Source organism: Amblyomma americanum, chromosome 3, assembly GCF_052857255.1.
Source record: "Amblyomma americanum isolate KBUSLIRL-KWMA chromosome 3, ASM5285725v1, whole genome shotgun sequence".
In the NCBI taxonomy this organism is placed as follows: domain Eukaryota; kingdom Metazoa; phylum Arthropoda; class Arachnida; order Ixodida; family Ixodidae; genus Amblyomma; species Amblyomma americanum.
The window spans coordinates 132,682,802-132,703,864 of NC_135499.1; the positions used below are offsets into that span (position 1 = coordinate 132,682,802).

The 21,063-nt window shown below is 47.7% G+C and overlaps 1 protein-coding gene across 3 annotated transcripts in view; it reads left to right on the forward strand.

The window, feature by feature from the left end:
• Positions 1-6,210: 6,210 nt before the first annotated feature.
• Positions 6,211-21,063, forward strand: part of LOC144124932 (galactosylceramide sulfotransferase-like) — a 42,890-nt gene continuing 28,037 nt past the window's right edge. Inside the window, exon 1 of one of the 3 annotated variants that reach the window (XM_077657894.1) lies at positions 6,211-6,496. The gene's annotated coding sequence lies outside the window, so the exon portion shown is untranslated. The remainder of the gene's footprint in view (positions 6,497-21,063) is intronic. The other 2 variants (XM_077657891.1, XM_077657893.1) reach the window with 2 other exon arrangements.

The following is a 21,063-nucleotide window of genomic DNA, read 5'->3' on the forward strand; positions in this document are numbered from 1 at the left end:
ATAATTGACATTTATGCTGCCGCACACAAAGGTGAGAAAGCAGCGCGGGCGGCTGAACGCGTCACTAAGGCCGAAGAAAAGCGTGCAAACTTTGTGGCGAACCAAGCTGCAAAGGCAGCAAGGGACGTTAATCCCGTTTCCCAGCAGGATGGAGAAAAGGGTAGATGATGGCGGCACGTGAAGCCTCGAAATCAGCCGCGGAGGCCGAGCGCGCTGCCCATCTCAAAAAACGGAAGCAGGAGAAGGCGGCAGCACGTCAAACTGCCAAGGGAGCTCGCCGAAGCATACTTAGACTGCCGCTAGCACCAGCTATATAGGCGTCCTAGAACGTGCAACACTAATATCTGGGAAGAATTTCATGTTTACATTTGGTTTAGACGATGCCACAGATTGGATTTTTTTCGACTTACGCTACCGCGGCACGAACTGGATCAATCTGGGGTTTCGCAGATTGTGGCTTTCAGTACTGGTGTTATGCATTGAACAACCTAACGAGAACGGGCGATAGGGTCCAGGAAAGAAAACATGGCACAAACTGGCGGTGGCAAGGTGAAAATTAATGAGATGAGGCAGGCGTCTATCAACTTGGACAAAACCAGAACTAGTGCTGGACATGTCAGTGCGACCTGTGAAGTGGGCCTTGGTTTTATCTGCGTGCTGGAGACAACTGCGTGTTTACTCTTGAAATATCAGCACATCGCAAATCAGACAGACATAGGTTTTGGGATTGAGCATCGATCGACATTTGAAAACCCTGTCGTAGCCATTTATTTCAAGATTTCTGAACATGCATAAGTTTTCTAGTGTACTTACATTATCTTGTCTTCGCCTCGTAGTTTGATAACCACCTTAAAAGGCTTTCGAACAGTGCTCGAACTAATGAAGTCGTCCGATCGAACCTTGAAAGCATAGAAGTGCCACTTTGCCTATGAAGAGCTGCTCTTCCTGGAAAGAACTTAAATACTGTTTGAACAAAACCATCGCTGACATTTTCGCCATTTGTGTAGACGCCAAACCCAAGAATTAGGGTGTCATCCTTGCTTACGTCGTCACTGCGTGCAACACCGCTGTGCAGGAGACCACCCAGACGACACCTTTTAGTCTCGTCCATGGCAGGGAGATCACCACGCTGAACGCCATGCTGCGAAACATCGCCAGTGAAGACAACGTCGCCCTATGCCTTCAGCGCGCAGAAGGAGCCCGACGACTTGCCCGGCTACGGATCAAAAACCAACAGCAAGCTGACGCCCGACACTACTATCTGCGCCGACGGCTCACGGAATACAAGCCCGTTGAGCGTGTGTGGGTGTGAACACCCATTCGCCGCCGCGGCTCACTGAAAAGCTTTTGGGCCGCTGCTTCGGCCCTTATAAGATTCTTCGTAGAAAACTTGACTTCGAGGTCGTCCTCAACGGAGTTAAAACATCTTGGCGGTACCGTTCATGCCCAGAGGTCGTGCATGTTGTGCTCCTCAAGCCTTATTACGAATGGACGCTTCGTGCTTGCATTCTCAGTGCTTACTTCACTTCTCAACGTTTTTTTTAAATTTTGAATTCCTTTCCTTTTGTTGTAAGGCGTCGAGCTAATGCTTCTTTGAGATGCGACCAGACTTATCTCCTATGATCGCGGCTGTTTCCACTATGTTCCAGACTGTTTTAGCTGCTTTGGCGCCTTATTTCGATGTTTCATTGCCGGATTTAAATATGAGGCGGCCGAAAGCGGCCAGCAGTATGTTCGACGACCGCCGAGCACACTTGTTGCTACGCCGCCGCCGGTTCATTCAATTTGTGGGCGCAGCGCAGCCAAATATAATGTTTCTTGTGGACGCCATTTGCGCTGTCTTTCTGACTGCCGTCACCACTACGTGAGGGTATCGAACCACAAAAATACGCATTTGAAAGAGTGGTGAGTTCGTTTTCCCGCATTGCATATTTATGAAATGGCGTTGCTGCGCGTGCTATACTTGCGAAATCATGGTAACATATTTGGCATCATCAAACACACGAGGGCTGGTCAGAAGTTTAGGGGAATCCCTAAAGGTGGAGTAGATTTTTAATCAGGGATTAATTACTCACTGGCATCCGCCCGAGCGCAGCCATGCGGCTACAAACGAAGGTTTTCCTTTGTAGCCGTATGGGTGCGCTTGGGTGGATGGCAAGGATTCATTACTTCCTTATTACATGGTGGCTGTCTGTATCTGATGAATAAAAAATGCCAGCGACGCCATTTAAAAAGTATGCATTTCGAAAAAGCCCAAATAAGCGAGCTTTCAAATGCGAATTTTTGACGTTTGGTATATTTCAAGTCACATTGCACACTAAGAAAATTTAAAAAAAGTTGATTCACTTTCGATGTTGACTGCTTCAATTTTGCTGTATAAACTTGCCGCCTCAAATCAAAAATGAAAAGTTGATTATGTACTTTTAGTTAATTAATCGTCTAAGGGTTGAGCTCTGTCCCTTAAATAATCTCGACGTTGCTGTACTATTCACCTGCGCAGAACCCACCCACGTATATATCAAAGTTGTTAAACTAAAAATCTGTGAACATTAAAAATTTACCCTCTATGGACCAATACTGGGTTTAGATATAAAGCGGGAGGTCCGCTGTCGGCGTTTTGACTACGGTTAAGATTAGTCTTAGTGCTCATAGGAACACATGGAAGCAGAAGTTTCCACAGCAGCTTTCTGATTTCGCAGGGAACCTATGGTGTCGTCCTTTCGTGAAGCACTACGAAATTCATCCTAGAACAAGCTCCGAAACCATGAGGCGTCATTTCGAAGGCGATGCATTTTTAAAACACCACATTAACTTTCAGAAATATTTCTCTTTATCAGAGTACATTAGCATGAGGCTGTTTGTTAACATTAGACGAATACTTAGAAGAAGAGTGTGAGTGAGTATGCCACGTCGCTTTGAAAGTATCGTTTTTGTATTTAACGATAAACGTGTGTTGTAAAGCCGGACATAACCCCAAGAGGATCTGTATACGCTGTTTCCCCAAATCGCGCAAGATTCTCGCGTAGTCTGACATTTCTGCCGCGCAGCAAGTTTCCCTCGCGAATACTGCCGTTCAAACGATACTAAAGTTGGCATTGAAGAATGTTTTCAAGCGGCACGATAAACGAACTGCGCACTGTAGCACACAACTAACACAATGATTACACACAGGTGGCGCTAGCGGTCTCCGGAGCCGGTGTGGGCCGGAGGTGTCGTCTGCGGCGCCCACTGCTACAAGGCGTGGTTCTATTTTGTGCGCGTTCCATGGCGTTTGAGAACTTCTTTTTCAGGTAATGCTGACTGGGGTGCCTAGCTTGAGCGACTGTATTTGTCGGAAAATGTGGAGCACGCGGCAGAGTGTCGGACTACACGAGAACTTTGCGCGATTCGGGGAAACGCCCAGCGGATAGAGCGCCTCTTGCGGGATTGTCCTGGTTTGCAACACACGTTTATCGTGGCATATTATTACGATACTTTCAAAATGACGTAGCATACTCTGTCAGATACTTCTCCAAAGCATTCGCCAATTGTTAACAAACAGCCGCCTGCATGGGTACTCTGTGGAACAAGGAAAATATTTATGAAAGTTTTACTTCCCTGCGTTTCAATAGGTCGCGCTCTCATTCCGTGCCTCTAGCTGGGAGTCACCCCGACACGCACTTGCGGCGTTTTAAAGATGCATCGCCTTCACCAATGACGCTTCATACTTTCAGAAACTGTTCTAGGATGAACTCCGCTGTTCTTCATGAAAGGACGACATCCTAGGTGCACTGTGAAATCAGAACAGTGCTTTGAAAACTTTTGTTTTCCTGTATTCTTAATGGCGCTAAGCCCAATTTTCACCCCCAAGCTTCCAGCCAGTCGTCCCAGCCGGCGACAGCAGCGCCACCGCATTTCGCTTACGTCACTGATCGGTGCTGGTCTATAGGTTTGTGTGGGGCATTTTCTAAGAGAGGAAAAGAGAAATATAGTGCATACCTTCCAACCTCAGGGGGCTTTGAAATTCGTAAAATCCTGGTGATCAGGGAGGGTGGGGTGTAGCCAAGCCAGCACACAATTTTTTTCTTAAATGTCGCGTTTCGTCGCCAGTCCACGACGCGATAGCGCTGAAGCTTCTTCACACGTGGCGTCGCACGTGAGGAAACGCACAAAGTGCGAACAGCACGTGACGAGCTACCCGCCGCGGTGGCTCAGTGGTTAGGGCGCTCGACTACTGATCCGGAGTTCCCGGGTTCGAACCCGACCGCGGCGGCTGCGTTTTTATGGAGAAAAAACGCAAAGGCGCCCGTGTTCTGTGCGATGTCAGTGCACGTTAAAGATCCCCAGGTGGTCGAAATTATTCCGGAGCCCTCCACTACGGCACCTCTCTCTTCCTTTCTTCTTTCACTCCCTCTCTTATCCCTTCCCTTACGGCGCGGTTCAGGTGTCCAAAGATATATGAGACAGATACTGCGCCATTTCCGTTCCCCCCAAAACCAAATACAATACGTGACGAGCTGCGGCTGCGTTTTTATGGAGGAAAAACGCTAAGGCGCCCGTGTGCTGTTAAAGTGCACGTTAAAGATCCCCAGGTGGTCGAAATTATTCCGGAGCCCTCCACTACGGCACCTCCTTCTTCCTTTCTTCTTTCACTCCCTTCCTTATCCCTTCCCTAACGGCGCGGTTCAGGTGTCCAACGAGATATGAGACAGATACTGCGCCATTTCCTTTCCCCCTAACCAATTATTATTATTATTATTTTTATTTTTATTATTATTATTATTATTATTATTATTATTATTATTATTATTATTATTATTATTATTATTATTATTATTATTATTATTATTATTATTATTATTATTATTATTATTATTATTATTACGTGACGAGTGCGGAATTTCGGCACGCTGGAGAACGCAAGTATCACGCGGACTGAACTGAGGGCCGCTCGCCGTTGTTTCGCAGTCTTGCCGCAGCGGCCATTAAGATGCTTTCGACAAACAAACAAGCATACAAAAATGTCCGCGACAATGCAATCGTCGTTCTAAACGGCGCATAGCTCGGCTGAATGATAAGCGGAGCCCATAGCCTCCGACGCTTCGGGCTGGCGGCGAAGCTCCTCCAAAAATGAAACTACGCGGCCAGACTCTATCGGCGTACCGGCGGGGGCCTGCCGATCCTGAAAGCACCTGTAGTTGCGCGCATGTCAGAGGGGCGCCGATAAGAAATGTAACATGCAGTTCAGGCCTGGGGACGAATGTTTGGGCGATCGGTTAGTCGTGCACGTACTCATAGTGCGACACTGCACCACTTTTTCGGAGCCCGTGAGAATTGACCGATGCCAGCCCCTGGGCGTCCGAATAAACGAGCCCCCGTCGCCACAGTCTTACAGGGACGTTCGGCAGGACAGTGACGACAGCGCGGGTTATCTGAATTAACCGAGGCTGAGAAGTAGGAATAAATGGCTATTTAATTCGAATTGACGAAGGTTTACTCCACAGTATTCCAGGTGCTGCTCATTTCACGGATGGTATACATATCCCTCTCTCGTGGCGGCGGAAGGTTACCAGCGGCAACAGTGTTTTATTTTTTTTTACAGAATTTTAAATGTTTATCGGAAATAAATTTTTGATTCCGTAATATTTCAAGCAAGATTCGTAAAATCGTAATACGGGTCAAAATTCGTACATTTTACTGAAAAATCGGAAGAGTTGGCAGGTATGATATTGTAGCGAGAGCTACACTGCGCTACTCAGTCAAGCATTTCGCCTTGAGCCTGGGAGTCTGATAGTGCGCATGCGCGAAACCAGAAAGGAGCAGCACGCGCGCGGCGCATGACGTCAGAGAGGCGTCATTTCGTTTTCTAAAAACATTTTCCTTCGCTTATTGCGCGCTTCGGGTGTCCACCGAGATAGGTGAGACATGTGTAATTTCCTTAAAACCAATTTCTATTTCATTTTCCTTCCCTTACGGCCGCTGTTCGGGTGTCGGTCTCCACGGCAAGCGTGGCGTGGATCACACATACCATTCCACTAAACGCATCAAAGGGCACCGGCGTTCTGGTTTTTGGTTTTGTGTTTTGGGGGAAGTCTGTTTAAAAACAACTTTTCATTGTGTCTCAATCCTAGCTTAGCTGACAATGCTCGCGTGCGTCAAGGCGTGACGTTAGCCACGTCGTCTAAGGCAATTCGCGGCGACCGTAACATAGACAGTTTTGCAAAATCCGTGGAGAGAGCTAATGCGCATCTGCCAACTCGCTGTTTCACGCTGGTTGGTAATGCAAGCACGATTTCGACACAGCTGTCACTCTATCTCTCCTTCCTTTCCTATTTCTTTTAAAACTTGTAAACATTAGTGTTCAGCTCTCATTCGACATTTTCGTGCGAGTCGTGCTTCGAAGAACTACTGAGCGCCTCGTGTGATATTTACGCCAGAACCCAGTAGTGCACCGGCTCTGACGGACCCGCCTCATGGATATAGGCTACAACATGGCCTCTTCGCGCCAAAACATCTCGTAAGCAATCTTCTCCCTTCTTTTCAAAACTCTAGAGATGTGTTTGTATTTTCCACACAGTAGTTAGCTACAAAAGAGCCATAAAGCATGTCCGATGAACGTCACATATTGGAAGGAACTCGCCATTGCATAAAATTGCATTTTGTTTCTTCGCGGGTCAAGTCCTTTGGTTCCGCTGAATATTTGACTTGCTTTATTGTAATAAAGGTAGGCAGTTCAATAAAAGAAAGATAAGTACTTGGAATCCACTAACGGACTCGGCACAATTTTGCCTTAATTCTTCGCGCTGTCGAAGCTTCAAAAAATGCGATAAGAGTGCCGATCGACAATGTTTCATCTTATTTAGATACGAATTGTAGGCCTTTATTGAGGCCTTCACAATTTGCGCCAGAGCCTGGCTTCGACGTGGAGCTGATCATGAGTCTGACAGGTTTCATTTGATTCCCTGGCTTCGACGTGGAGCTGATCATGAGTCTGACAGGTCCCATTCGATTCCCTGGACAGTGCATGGTGGCATGCCTCGTGTGCTCGATCAAGCGGGCTGCGAGAAAAGGGCGCAGAAAAAGTGTTTCAAACGCAGCCTTGCGGAAACACGCTGAATGAAACTCAAGAATAGTTTTCACAGTCTATACCGAATTAAACATGGTGGTGGTGTGCTGTTTAACTAAACAGGAGCACCCTTTGTGGCCGTCGGCGGGGCGGATGTTTCAAGCAGTGTTGGGAGCGTAGTAATCCTTACCTGTACCCTTTCCTCTTTCGTACTGCATGCTCAGACTGTAAGCACAATATACTGTAAAGTGCATTCTTCGACACTATTGCGGCATCATAAACCACAAATTCTATACTAGGTCGGCAAGGTGTTCTAATGTTGTGTTCTGCACCGTTTTGTCCGCTCAGGTTCTATTGTCCAGCGCTCACGCTAATGCCGAATAAGCCCACACTCAATTTATATTTGCGGGAGTCAAAATGTGCGTATAGACTATTGCAAGCCAAGCTAGGTGCCTAACATTAAAGAAATGCTTCATTCTATCGCGTCATCATTGTAGACATCCTTCACCTGCATGCAAAACGCGTTTCTTTTCATCACTGTAATTCGAGGAAGTGGCACAAAATTACCACAGGTTTCATTCGAATTTAACTTTAGGCAGATTTATTTTATTGCCCTGTGACGAAGCTTACTTTTTATGACGCATCATGCACCTTCAAGGCAGGTAAAGTAGACCCCAGTAACACACACATCAGCTGTCTTGCGCCATGTTAACTCCTTATAAAAAGGTCCTTGCTCAGGTAGGCCAAGAATCTGGGGTAAGCCTTTGGTGAAGAGCTTTGTTTTTGTAAGAAGGAAGCGTGCCTGGGCAGCTTTCTTTGGCGAGCAACAGGGAAAATTGATTCGCGGCGCTCAGCTGCTGTACATGCTCAGGCAACTGCAGTCGCTGCACTGCTTTAGCTCGTAGGGGCGCCCGGGGAATTCGTATAAATGAGCTCCTATAAAATTGTCTGCCGCTCTCTAAGCACCTTATGCCATAGGAGTTTTTTTTGCATGGTTCAGACATTACGTGGGGAGAGAGCTCCTACTGATTGCGATTAACATTCCCCATATACGTTCAACAGTGCATAAAAGCGAGGGGAATGGATTTCGGCAGCCCCGACAGCATTTCGCGCCGCGGACTAAAGGCGGCACAAGTATCGCAATGCTCGGGGCGTATATTCGTGATAGAAAACGTACTTGACAAGCGGGTAATAGAGAAAAATCAGGATTGAACACTTCGTTTCCGCATGCGGCCAAAACGTAGTGGCCTTGTCCGATCCGCGTACGTTCTGCTAAGGCAATAAAACAATACAACATCATGCAATTGAAGACAATTGAAGACACTTTTTACACTGAATCTTAGGAACATATCAACTGATTTATAAGATGAGCAGTGATGACTGGGCTCCAAAGAGGGCCACCGGGCGTAGAACTTCCGCTTAGTAGCTGGAGATTAATAACACACCCTTCACAGTCATCCCCACCACCATCCCTCTAAGTCCACGGTAGAACCAATGCCTTCCTATTAACGTTACCCTATATTCAGAAGGAATGTAAAATGTCCCTTATTTCACTGCGCTCGTGCAAGGCCTCGGCGGATGCCTCATCTGCCTTCGGGATGGCATTTTGATACAACGCCATTTACTTGAAATATGACTACACTAGCAGGGTTTCGCAGTGTGACGCAATGGGAGACAATAGACAGTTTTAGCTGTGCGTACGCAAAGAGTTAGCGTACGCGAGGAGTTTGCGGGGACGGTAGTGCGCATGCGCTGAACGCAAGCGCAAGCCTTGCGTCTTGCGTACGGTAGCCTTGCGTACGGTAGCCAGCGGAGTTTGCGGTGCGGCGCTTGCGTGGCTTGCGTACGCTAACTTTGACAAGATGGCGGCACCCTGCTCGCCCGCTTCGGAATAAATACATGTCGCCGCTGGATTCTTCGACGCAATAGCTCGCTCAAATGGTAGCGGTTCGCTTTTATTTCGCCTAATCTTGCCCACCCGTAGCGGTATAAGCGATAACTAGCCCCTGTTTTTCAGATAATTTGGCGATTTTCAAGCTCCTAGGCCTAACTAAATGCAGTGTTTTCCTCGTAGCAACGACACCTGGCGAAGCAGTTTTCTAACTTTTAGCCAGATCTTGCATTTTCTTCGGTTTGCATAGTTTTTCTTCTTGGAACAAAAAAGGCTCCCAATGCACTCACAGTAGTTATCAGTAATCACGGATGAAATTTTCTTCACCGAGCGTTGATGTGGTTTGACTTCTTGTCACTAGATGGCGCCACGTGCGCCTGAGGGACGCTACGGCACGGTCAGCTAAAACTATACTTCGGAGCGGACAGCGTAACGCACGCAGCGCCGTAGCTCTTTGCGTACGCAAGCACTTGCGTACGCACAGCTAAAACTGTCTAATGCCGCGCTACAGCGTCACAGTCTTCTCGAAGGCGAACACTGAACAACAGGCATACAGGGCCATGTGCAATCTCGGTCGAATGTTCTCGAGCCAAGGGGTCGTGCTGCACCCCTCAAGATCTGATATGTGGCGGGTAAGGCTATTTTCTTCATCCCTCCTGAGTACTGCCCCATCTGGAGTACCGAACAGCAGCCCCTTTTCCTTGTTGCCATACCTGAAATCTCACTTGAATGCAGCGGCACTCTCAGACACCTCAGAAAGCACAAGCTACATCATGCTTCGGGCGACCTCTTTCGTTGTTGCTGAAGCGTGATGTGCAGCTTTTGTGTGCCGAAACATCACGAAGTGTGTTGGAAGCACGCACGCGCAAGCGCACGGTCACGCGAGCTCACATACACACGCACACACACACACGACACACGCACACACAGGCGCACACGCGCACACACCCACACGCACGTACGCACACGCACACGCACACGCGACTTGGTCAGCTGGTTGAGCTAGGAGTTGCCGCACACTTCCCTTAGTGTTACTACAGATCGAGAACTTCCGGAAATTTTGAAAAACCTTGAAGAAGGCTGTTCTTTCCTTGCTTTTTCTTCAAGAAAATATGAAACCTTTTGGAAGAGAATGACGTTTCACTAAGCGCATTTACTTTTCTGCACAAAATGAGTAAATATTTATATTTTTCACCCAAACGGTGTTCCTGCACCGCCTTTTCAGGAAGAGATAGTGACATTTCGCATGCATCAGCATCGACAAAAACCACTGCATCGGTCCGACTTGTGATTTCATCACTGCTGTTTGAGGAACCGCCCATTTGTCCACCTTTTCCCACACGCACACTCCTGCAAGCCTGCTGCGCAGCTTAGGGCGCATATTTCTAAACAGCGACTGGTTTCGCATGTGGCACAAGAAAGGGTATTTTGGAGTATCCGACATGCTATGAAAATCTGTGGTTAGTTAGGACAAATAAATATCTTCACACCATGTGGACGGCTTCACGGCAAGGGTACTGAGCCCGTGGTGTCGTATTCGTTCCTATGTCTCTTGTTCTTGCCTTATTCGCGCAGTGCTACCTTTTATTGGGCTCCAGTTGCTTCGGAGAGTCTGAAACACCTCGCTTGTTGAATGGTCCCGGTGGATAAGCGTAAATAAGCAGCCAACATATGCCGGGGACAAAGAATACTTTTCCCACCTCTGATTGCCACCATAAGTGCGCTATGTAATCGAGCGACTTTCTGAGGGAAGCGGAGGAAAAATTGGGCGTTCGCTAAGTAAAAGAGCACGCAATGTTTTTCTGAGCAGAAAAAAGTTGCAAGATACCTTCGTGAGAATATAAATCGTATATTCCTTTGGACGAAAGTCTCGCTCATTTCAGTAGCTCAGTTGGAGGAGGGAAGCACCGCTGCATCCGCCACTGCATGCACGTAGATTCTGGAATTGTTGGTTCGGGCTGGTTATAGCTTGTGGAATAGCCACGGCCCAGGCTTATACCCACGGATGTCCGGTCTCGTCCATTTACCGAACCCAGCTGCGCGACGTCTCGCGAGAAATGTGTCACAAGGCCCTCAAGAAGAAAAAAACCAAACAGAATTTACAGCGCGTCATGATGCGATACTAAGAACAAACTACGTTCGAAATTTCGGTGGCTTTTCCCTCGAATTATGACCAGTGAAATAAACCAAAAAGAAAAAACGTTTTGCCCCAGTTCATTAAAGCTTCTTTTCGAGCACTTGTGTGTCACAGGCAAGTTCACTTGTACAATGACAGTCTGCGTGTTTTCTTTGCAATGTAGGGGGCGTTATCAACCGACACAGGCAATTATCAAGAGTGGTGCGTGATTGAATTACTTATTGTATCCGATCTTTGGGCTTCGACTTCAAGTTATGAGAAAACTTCTGACTGAAGGGTACTTTTAATTACATGGGGTGAAATGCAATCCTGAAAGAATTCAGTGTGAACTCCTTGAGGCCAGCACAAGCCTGCTTCTTCACACAGAGAAGAGTCTTTGGTGATGTTTATTTCCAGCATCGCGATTGATAAAGAGCGATTTAAGTGCGTTTCTGGGCGCATCTAGACTGCATCTAAAGTTAAATGTCAAGCTGCAAAGATGAGCAGTGTTGGTCCCGTAGTTAACTCCTTTTCCAAGAACAACGACAAAGTCCTTGCACGCACAAATAAATGCTTGTTGTCACATTGAAGGGCATGGGTCTTTTAAAAGGCATTGAAGCTTCCGTGCAACCATTTAAAAACAAAATTGAATCTAAATCACTGAAAGAACTGCAGTTCTTAACACTTTTCACAGTTGAAACACGCAACCATCCAACAGCAACCAGAGTTGAGACTAGCAACCTTTTCTGTAAATGTCATTGACAATATGTGCTGTCGAGGTTCTTGTAGAAGCAGCTTGTTAGCCTGTACGTAGAAGGGCGTCTTAGCAAATGATTAAAAAACACTGACAAGAATAACAAAGATTCAGCACGCTCGCCGAAGTCATTCCTGGAGGTTCTGACGGTATGAACTTAGTTCATTGTTACTTTTTTCATCCTTTTTTCGCTCTTTAATTTTAAAGCGAAAGCTTTACTATGCCAGCCAGCGAACCATTTCGGCTCGTCGAGCCGTATGCCTATGTCGTATGCCGTATGCCGTGGCCTACCTTGAGCTGCCGTTGCCTAGCAACGCCACAGCCGCACTCCAACAGATGGCGCCGCTCGCTCCACCAGATGTGCTCCGCTGGGGTAGAGGGAGAGGAGGTGTCGCCTCGCGGTGGGTATATATATATATATATATATATATATATATATATATATATATATATATATATATATATGCGATTCGCCTGGCGGAGTGCTTGGCTTCAAGCACTCTGGCACGGGTCGGCCCGTTATTGCACTGCCTCCGGGATCGGCCCGGGGCATGTTACCGCGTGCCTTTTCTTTCTATCTTTGCTCTCCTATCCTTTAACTCTCCTATTTTCAGCACGCGACAGCGAGCGTGGCTCGGCTTGAGCCAGTAGGCAGGCCCGTGCTCTTTCCTTTTCCTTCTTCCTATCGGCAACAGCAGTGTATTGTAGTCGATATGGAGAGCGCGAAAGAGACGCAACAACGAGAGAACGAAGCGAGGAAGAGACAACGCACTCAAGAGACACCAGAAGAACGCGCCGCTCGACTCGAGAAGCGCCATAGCGAAGATGCGGCCAGAAAAAGTCGTGCCACGTCCCGGAGTTACCCTTCAACTGCGGAAGAGACCGCTTTGAGTTTTTAAGAGCGTCGGAATGAGACGCTGCGCAGACGACGTGCCGAGGAAACGGAGGAAGAACGTGCAAGAAGACTCGAGACACAGCGGCTCGCCGATGCAGCTAACCGAGCTCGCTAGCATTCTGCGGCAACCGAAGAAGAAACCTCAAGCTCAGAGTGTCGGAATGAGACGCTGCGTAGACGACGTGCCGAGGAAACGGAGGAAGAACGTGCAAGAAGACTCGAGACACGGCGGTTCGCCGATGCAGCTAAACGAGCTCGCTTGCACTCTGCGGCAACCGAAGAATGACCCTCAAGCTCAGCATCTTTACCAGAAGCCAGACTTGCGAGGCGCAACGAAAACCGGGTCGGTTTAATCGTTCAGCCTGGAGACGCCGAAAGTCGTCGGCCCGCAAACTTTGCCCAAACAGTGAATGAGCACAAGTCAGTCATGCGAGAGTTTCACCACCGCTTCACGAACAACCCCTTTGGAAGCGTGTGTTCTGTGTGCGACCGGCTGTTCCACAAAAACGATCTAACACCGTGGACTGAACTTATGCATCCGACTCTTCATTTTGCCAATCCAGATTGGGACGATGAGGCGGTACAGAATGCTACAGTGTGTAACACGTGCCGGAGTAGCCTTCGACAGCGGGAAGTTCCGCTGTACAGTGTGTAGAACGGTTACCGTTACCCCACTATGCCGCCTGGTTTGCCGCCTGTTTTGCGCCACTAAACAGTGTAGCCGAAAGATTTTCACGTCGCATACCGTTCGTGCAAATCAAGAGGCTCATGAACTGGAGGAACGGCCAGTTTGGGATCAAGGGCCCTATCGATAACGTTCTCGTCGACACCGACCAAATGCTAAGGCAATTGCCGAAAAACGTGGACGACCACCGTAATGTTTGTGAACATAAAGAGACGCATGTTCGACAAGACCGTGTATCTGGCAGACGAATTTTCGCGAGCGGCTCTCCTGCCGTGGGTCGAGGTCCTCCGGTGCATACCGCTTTATACACATTACGGAATAGAAATAGACATAGCTAAAGTCGAAAGGGTGAGGCTGAGGGGCGCCAGCAGTTTGCGGAAGAATGCGACGAACTAGACGGCTTGTCAGACCCATTAGTGGAAGGGGTGGCTCTAACGTTAGACCGACATACGATGGTGCACGACGAGGACTTCACGTTAACTATGGCATCCGGGGAAGGCAAACGTCCCCTAAGCATCCTCTACGCCACGCACGCCGAGGAGTTGTCGTTTTCCCAAATTTACCTCGGCCATGCGAGGAACGTTTGTCCAGAGGCTAAACCGACGCCCTTTAACATGGCTTCGTCGGAAATTAGGCGGAGCGATAGACGAGGCGCGCTGCGCATGCACGTACTCTATATGGCCATGAAAATCATTCGTCAGCGGCTGTGCGGCTGTATCAATGTGATGTTCAGAATTAAGAGTTTAACCAGCAAGATGACACGTGCCGACATCGACAATACCGAGAAGGTCAAGCAGATGATTGAACGGGACCTGGGATTTATGGAGGGTGTACCAAACACTATGAAATATTGGCATATGCAAAAATCGGAACTCTTTGCGATGATTCGCCAGCTCGGCAAACCAAATGTGTTCTTGACTCTATCGGCGGCTGAAGTACACTTGCCTAACCTTCTCGACTTGCTGCAATGTCTAAAGGTCAGGCCGACGGACGTAAGCATTGACTTCAATCAGATGGAACGTCAGTACGCCGCTGCGCCTGTGAACGATGATCCGGCCACGCGTGCCATTTACTTTGAACACATGGTCCGGTGCATAATATCCATCTTGTCTAACAAGCGTATCAGCCCGTTAAAGCCTAACCACGTGATGGAGCACTTTAAGCGCATTGAGTTCCAGCACAGAGGGAGTACCCACGCCCATCTTCTCCTCTGGTTGAACGATGCGGCGAACGAACAGATTCAATACGACGACATGCCGCTTACCGTGGCAATGGCGGAGAGACTGCTGAGTGTCCATCACTTGGCACTTGATAGGCCGAAAAGCCAGGAACACCAGCACACCCACACATGCTATAAAGGCGATCGCGCGAAATGCCGCTTTCATGTACCATTCTGGCCCATGCCCGCTACCAAGGTACTCATGCCACTCGCCGTCCCGGATTCTGAACACGTTGAAGCACTCAACCGGTGCAAGAAGTTGAAAGCCAAACGAGGCGCCTTCCACGAAGCGCTGGACACGACGGTTTACACTGGCTTCGAGGCCATGTGGGAGCATCACGGAATCCGAGAGTATACAGAATAAGAGATGCTTATCCGTGCGGGCCTCGTTCGTCCCACTCTCCTGCTTAAGCGCGGTTTAGACCAGTGCAAGGTGAATCCGTTCAATCCATGATAGCCTCCGTGCTTAATTCTAACATGGACCTGCAAATCATCCTGGACGTTTACGCCTGCGCCACGTGCGTGGTTGAATACGTAAACAAGGATAACCGGGGCGTCTCATTTCTAAGTCGTGCCATTAAGAAGATAATTAGGAGAACCCCGACGCCGGACTTATGTACGAACAGGCGCTCAGAAAATGGGGCGTGCAGATTATCAACGCCATATAGATGTCGGCGCAAGAAGCGGCGTAGATGCTACTCAAGTTGGGCATGAGTAGCACCAGCCGAGACGGCGTGTTTGCCAACGCTGTGTGGCCAGAGGAGGGAAGAAAGTCCAGAAAGAGTACGGATCAGATGGACGAAGAGGGCGTCGCTCCTACGAGCGTGGACATTTGGCATAAGAGTTCGGTCGAGTAGTACGAACAACGTCCGCTTGACATGGAAGACGGGATGTACTCCGAATTTATGACCGATTACAACCGCGCGAAGACAGCAAAACGCGAACAAACGGCCATCTTGAGATGTAGAGACTACGGTCTGGACGGCGCGGTGAACTACAAGCGCGAGCATGTTATGCTCTACCTGCCCTTCACAAAAGAGATTGACATTCTCGACGGCAATGCATCTGAGAGACTCTTCGATGAAAATCTAGAAACAATCATGCAGATGAAGAGCAGATACAACAGTGGTGTGACTACTGCCGAGCTGCTTGCCTGCTGCCAACAGTTGAATGCAGCGGTTGCGCCGAATCAACAAGAACAGGAAGCCGTTCCCACTCTACTCGATACCAATGACAACAGGACTTGGCACCCGATACCACAGCATCTGGCGTCATCGTGGCGGCGATGTGTCCTGCCGTTAGACGCAGAGAAGATTGCATGAGCCTGCATGATTACTGCACCCGAATGAGCCGGGTGAACCATCGTCAATGCATGTTGATTGAAGAAGTTATACACCGCGTCACCGACGCGGACGCCAGGCCCCTCCAGATATTCTTCACGGGACCGGCCGGCTGTGGAAAGACGTTAACGCTGCGCCTTGTCATGGACGTGTACAGCCATTACTGTAAGAGCCGGCGAATCAATTACGGCGACGGTGAACTCTCGGGTGTCAATGCCTATATATCGTGCACCACGACCGGTAAGGCAGCAGTTGCCCTGAACGGGGTAACCGTGCATTCAGCATTTAAGATCGTTATGACGTCATCCCGCACGAAAAGGGCTTGTCTGCCGGCGACCTCAGCACGTTTCGCGTCCTGTTTAGAGGGGTGCGATGCGTAATCACAGATGAGGTCAGCATGCTATCTGCTGATCTGCTAACACAGGTGGGCAGGCGTCTCCGCGAAATTCGGCCTCACCGGATGCGTGAACCGTTTGGGGGGGGTTTGACGTCATCATGTGCGGAGATACAACTGCTCAACTCTCATTTCATCACGCAGAAAGAGACGAGCGCCAAATGCAGCGACGCAGTCAGGCTGTATTACAGTAATAAGGATGTTGATGCATACAACGAGAAAGTGGCCGAACGAACTCGTAACAAGGTCGTGCACGTGGCTATAGATGTCGTCTTTGGCCATAGATCATACGAAGAGAAGATGCTTGCGCTGAAGCACGTCAGTGAACACAGTACAGTCGAAAGTGGAAACCTGTCATCTTCGATTGCTCTGTGCATGGATAAACCGTACATGCTCGTCAAGAATCTCGACGCGACCGATGAACTTGTTAACGGCATGGTCGGCACCTCGCAAGAGATTGAGTTTAACGTCGAAGGAGAAGCAACCAGAATTTGGCTTAGCTGCCCGCCTATCGTTGGCTTGATTGCAAAAGTCAGACTCGCTCAACGTGCGTCTAAACGACACCATGCAACTTGGATACTCATAGATCTGGTGTGCATGCAATTCCATCTGAAAAGAAAAGCCGTGAAACACATGTCTGAAACGGACACAGTTCCCATCGCTCCCTGCAAGCGCAATGGCCATCCACAAGTCCCAGGGAGGCATATTTGATGCCGTGGTTTACGACTATGCTGAAAACCACCCGTAAAAGTTGGTGTACGTTGCTCTTAGCAGGGTGACCAGTCTAGACGAACTTTATCTCACCAAAAAAGAAGGCCGCCATGAATTTCTGCACTTCCTCGGCAATCCCGACAGGGCGTTGCGCACTGAGTTTTAACGCCTTGAACAACACCCCCTAGACACTGCCTACGACCGGTGCAAGGACCTTATACAGAACCACGGCATCACCGTAGCGAAACTGAACGTACGGTAGCTTACAAGCCACGTGCAGGATATAGGCAGAGATGCTCTACTTATGTCTGCCCATGTGTTTGTGTTTACCGAGACGGAAGTCGCGCAAGATGGGGCCCCATTGATCCCAGGCTTTAGACTCTTTGCTGCGGCCAGGAGATTAAATCAGGAGCGAAACGCTGGGGTATGCGTTTATGTAAAAGGCGGTGTGAAGGCTATGCTCCTCCAACCTAATCTACTTAGTGAACAGGGTGAAACTTTCTGTGTCAAACTGTGCGAGACGGTGGTCGTAGTAACCGGGGTATATATATCTCCCCAGGCCAGCGTTTAAACTGTGTTGGACGTTCTGGCTACTGGAATGCCTAGCCGAACTGAAAAGGAGTTGGTTGTCGTGACGGAGTACTTTAATAAAGACAAGAACTCCGCCTTCATCCAAGCTGCAGAGGAGCGGTTTCTACTGGAGTTGAGCCAGCTCCAACCTCAAACCACCACACATTGGGGAAGCAGTTGAGACTTGGTTTTACACAGAGCCTCGGCACATACAGAGCACGTCGTCAGCACAGTGCAAACCGAGTCCCACTACCTCACTGATTATTGCAGCGTCTTCATTGGTATAAAGAATGAAAGCCTAGTCGTTACCTGAACAGTGTGTCTTGTGTCTGTACAATAGAGCTGAACCAAACGCTTAACCAAAGCTAACACCAGAAGCGTAGACATGCAGTTCTTGCTTTCGCAATTCAACTAGGGTTAACCAAATCTAAACTAGAGCCTTTTCTTTCGCTCTGGGTTTTTGCGTAGTTTGCTCGCGTAAATGGGTACAAACGAGCGCAGCTTACTGTCTCGTGTTATTATTATTACTTGGTTCTATAACGTGAACACAGGCATACTAAAATGGAAGAGGAATAGGCTGGCAACTGCAACCCGAAGGTTCACAACATTCGCCTGCTCCCGAAAGAAGAGGGCAGGCTACGTAACAAGACTCGCAGCACAAAAGGAAGATTGAAACAAGGCGTCCAGAACCTGTACTATAAGGGCTCAAAACGTTAAAACGGTGATATTAAATATGCTCTAAAAAGCCGAACTGCTAGCGCATGCACTCGGCAATGTGTAAAGAACTAGACGGCAGAGAATAGAGGGCAACCAAAAGCTGCAAAACGTGAAAATAAAGAAAACAAACACAAGCTCTGGTGCCCGGCACGTGCACCTATTTCCCCTATTTCGCATGAAAAAAATTCAGCAGGTGTAGCTTCAGCAAGCAAATGCCAGTTCATCGTTGCACTGTGCTCAGTGTAGATGTTGTTGTACATATAAGGCTAAATGCATCACGAAGCTTCAATGAATCGTGTAAAGGAATACATCGTGTAAGGCAACAAAAGTGTTGCATTAAGAAACACTACTAAGCTTGCACTAAATTGCTGCGGCATTGTGTTTCTGTCGCAGAGCTGTTTCGTTACCGTGTTTTGACTTAGGCTGTTAATTCGTGGGCTATTGTATTCCTCTGCCATCTTTCTGCGCGATGTATCTTAATGTATTGTTTCCTTTCGACATCTCTCCTACATTCTACCTTAGTGTCTTGCTGGAACATTTAATAATATAGTAGACACATCAATAATTTGGTGCGTGTTCTTGATTTGGATCGATGCACAAGACATCAATAAAAATGGATCACTATGTGCAATTCTCCTAAGCCTGGTAAATAATTTACAATTCAGTTTTTTTTGCCTCAAGTTGTTTCGGTATCAATTCTCTAACGGCGGCTATGACGTCGCAGGCGAGCTGAGACAACACTGACGTCAGGTGAGGCGTGAAAAAATTTCGATGTAAAAGCTGTTTGTTCATTTGTTGTAATTACAGCTCATGAAGAAGGTCGGCGGAAGAGTTGAAGTGAATTAAATTGACATAGCAACAATTTAATCGCAGTTTTGTGTGCCTCACTACTCCTCAACATTTTCTCAGCTAGTCTGTGGCGTCATGACCGTATCTTGGCGGTTGAACCCGAAACAGAAAGAAATTCAGGGAAAATTTTATTTATGAATTTTCATCCGGGCGGAGGCAAATTCTACGCGGTGATCTATGTCTACCAATGTCTCACGCACCGTTTGAAAGCAGAACATAGGCAACAAAAAATCTAGTGTTGTTGTTGTTGTTGCCTTCGTGACATATTCCTACTCTTTTCAAAGCTTCTACCTTTTCAGTTCAGTTCATTTCGGTTCAGTTTATTACCTTAAAGTTCCCCGTAGGTGGCATTACATAAGGAGTGGGTTTTTATGTAAAGGAAAACATCTCGGGACAAGTTATTATTTAACAAGATGATCATTTAAAAGCTGTAAAAACTAAGATGGGCACGTGGTAGCAGCGATGGTGGGGGGAAGGCCGTTCCAGTCTGTGGCGGTTCGGAAGAAGAAGGAAGCAGTGAATGTAGCGGTTCGAGCTCGTGGGCGTGCAACTTGAAACTGATGGCTGGTGCAGTGGGATATGCGGGACGCTGCTGTGATGTGTGGTGCTTGATTAAGGAAAGAAAAGAAGAACTTGTGGTACAAAGACAGGCTGGTAATGCGGCATGGACTACAGAGCGTTGACAAGCCGGATTATGATTTTAAAGATGAGACACTGACGTCGTAAGAATATTGGGAGTGAATTATTCTAGTAGCGCAATTTTGAACATATTCTAATGAGTTGATGAGATATTAATGATGCGGGTTCCAAATGGGTGAGGCGCATTTGAGTTTCGGCCTAACTAGTGTCTTGTACGCTAGAAGCTTAACATGTGGCGAGGCGTTTCGTAAATAACGTTTCAAAAAGCGTAAGGTTTTATTAGATGCCCACATAATATTGGCAACGTGTTCGCGCCAAGATAGGTCGTGAGAGAGGGTTACACCTAGGTGCTTATAAGACTAGACTAGCTCTAGTGGCGTGTTAGCGATAGTGTAAGGGAAGAGAAAAGGGCTGTGACGGCGAGAAAGAGACATGCATTTACATTTATCGGTGTTTAGGGTCAATATCAAGTTGCTGCACCATTCTAACACACTTTTAAGATCAGACTGCAGAGCTGCTTTGCGAGAGGCATTACAGATAGTACGGTAGATGACACAGTCGTCTGCAAACATGGGTATATCAGAGGAGACAGTGGGAAGTAAGTCGTTTATATATATTAAAAACAAAAGTGGACCAAAGACGGACCTTTGAGGGACGCCAGAAGTTACCGGAAGGGGTCCAGACAAGCGATTATTGACAAGGACCATTTGTGAACGATTAGCCAAACTCTTCAATCCAGGATAGAATGTTAGGGTCCAGGTTTAGCAGTTGAAGTTTTAAAACTAAGCGACGGTGGAATATATTATGGAAAGCTTTAGCAAAATCTAGAAATATCGTGTCAGTTGGTATGTCCGAGTCAAGATTGACACGCAAGTCATGAATGAAAAGTGCCAGTTGCGTTTCCCAAGAAAAACCTTTCCGGAAACCAAGTTGTGAGTGGTTAAAAAAGTGATTCGCGTCTAGGAAGGTTCCGATTTGAGAGAAGATGGCATGTTCCATGATCTTGCATGGTACGCTTGTTAATGAGATAGTGCGGTAATTTAGCGGAGAGTTTTTGTTACCCGATTTTTAGACTGGAACGACCTTTCCCACTTTCCAATCATCCTTCATGGTTCCTGAATAAAGTGACTGGGTGAACAGTAAAGACAAATGAGCCGTAGTCATGTGCCTTGTGTTTTTAGTATTTTAGAGTTGATTTCGTCAAGGCCAGCTGATCATGATAGCTTGAAAATTAGTTG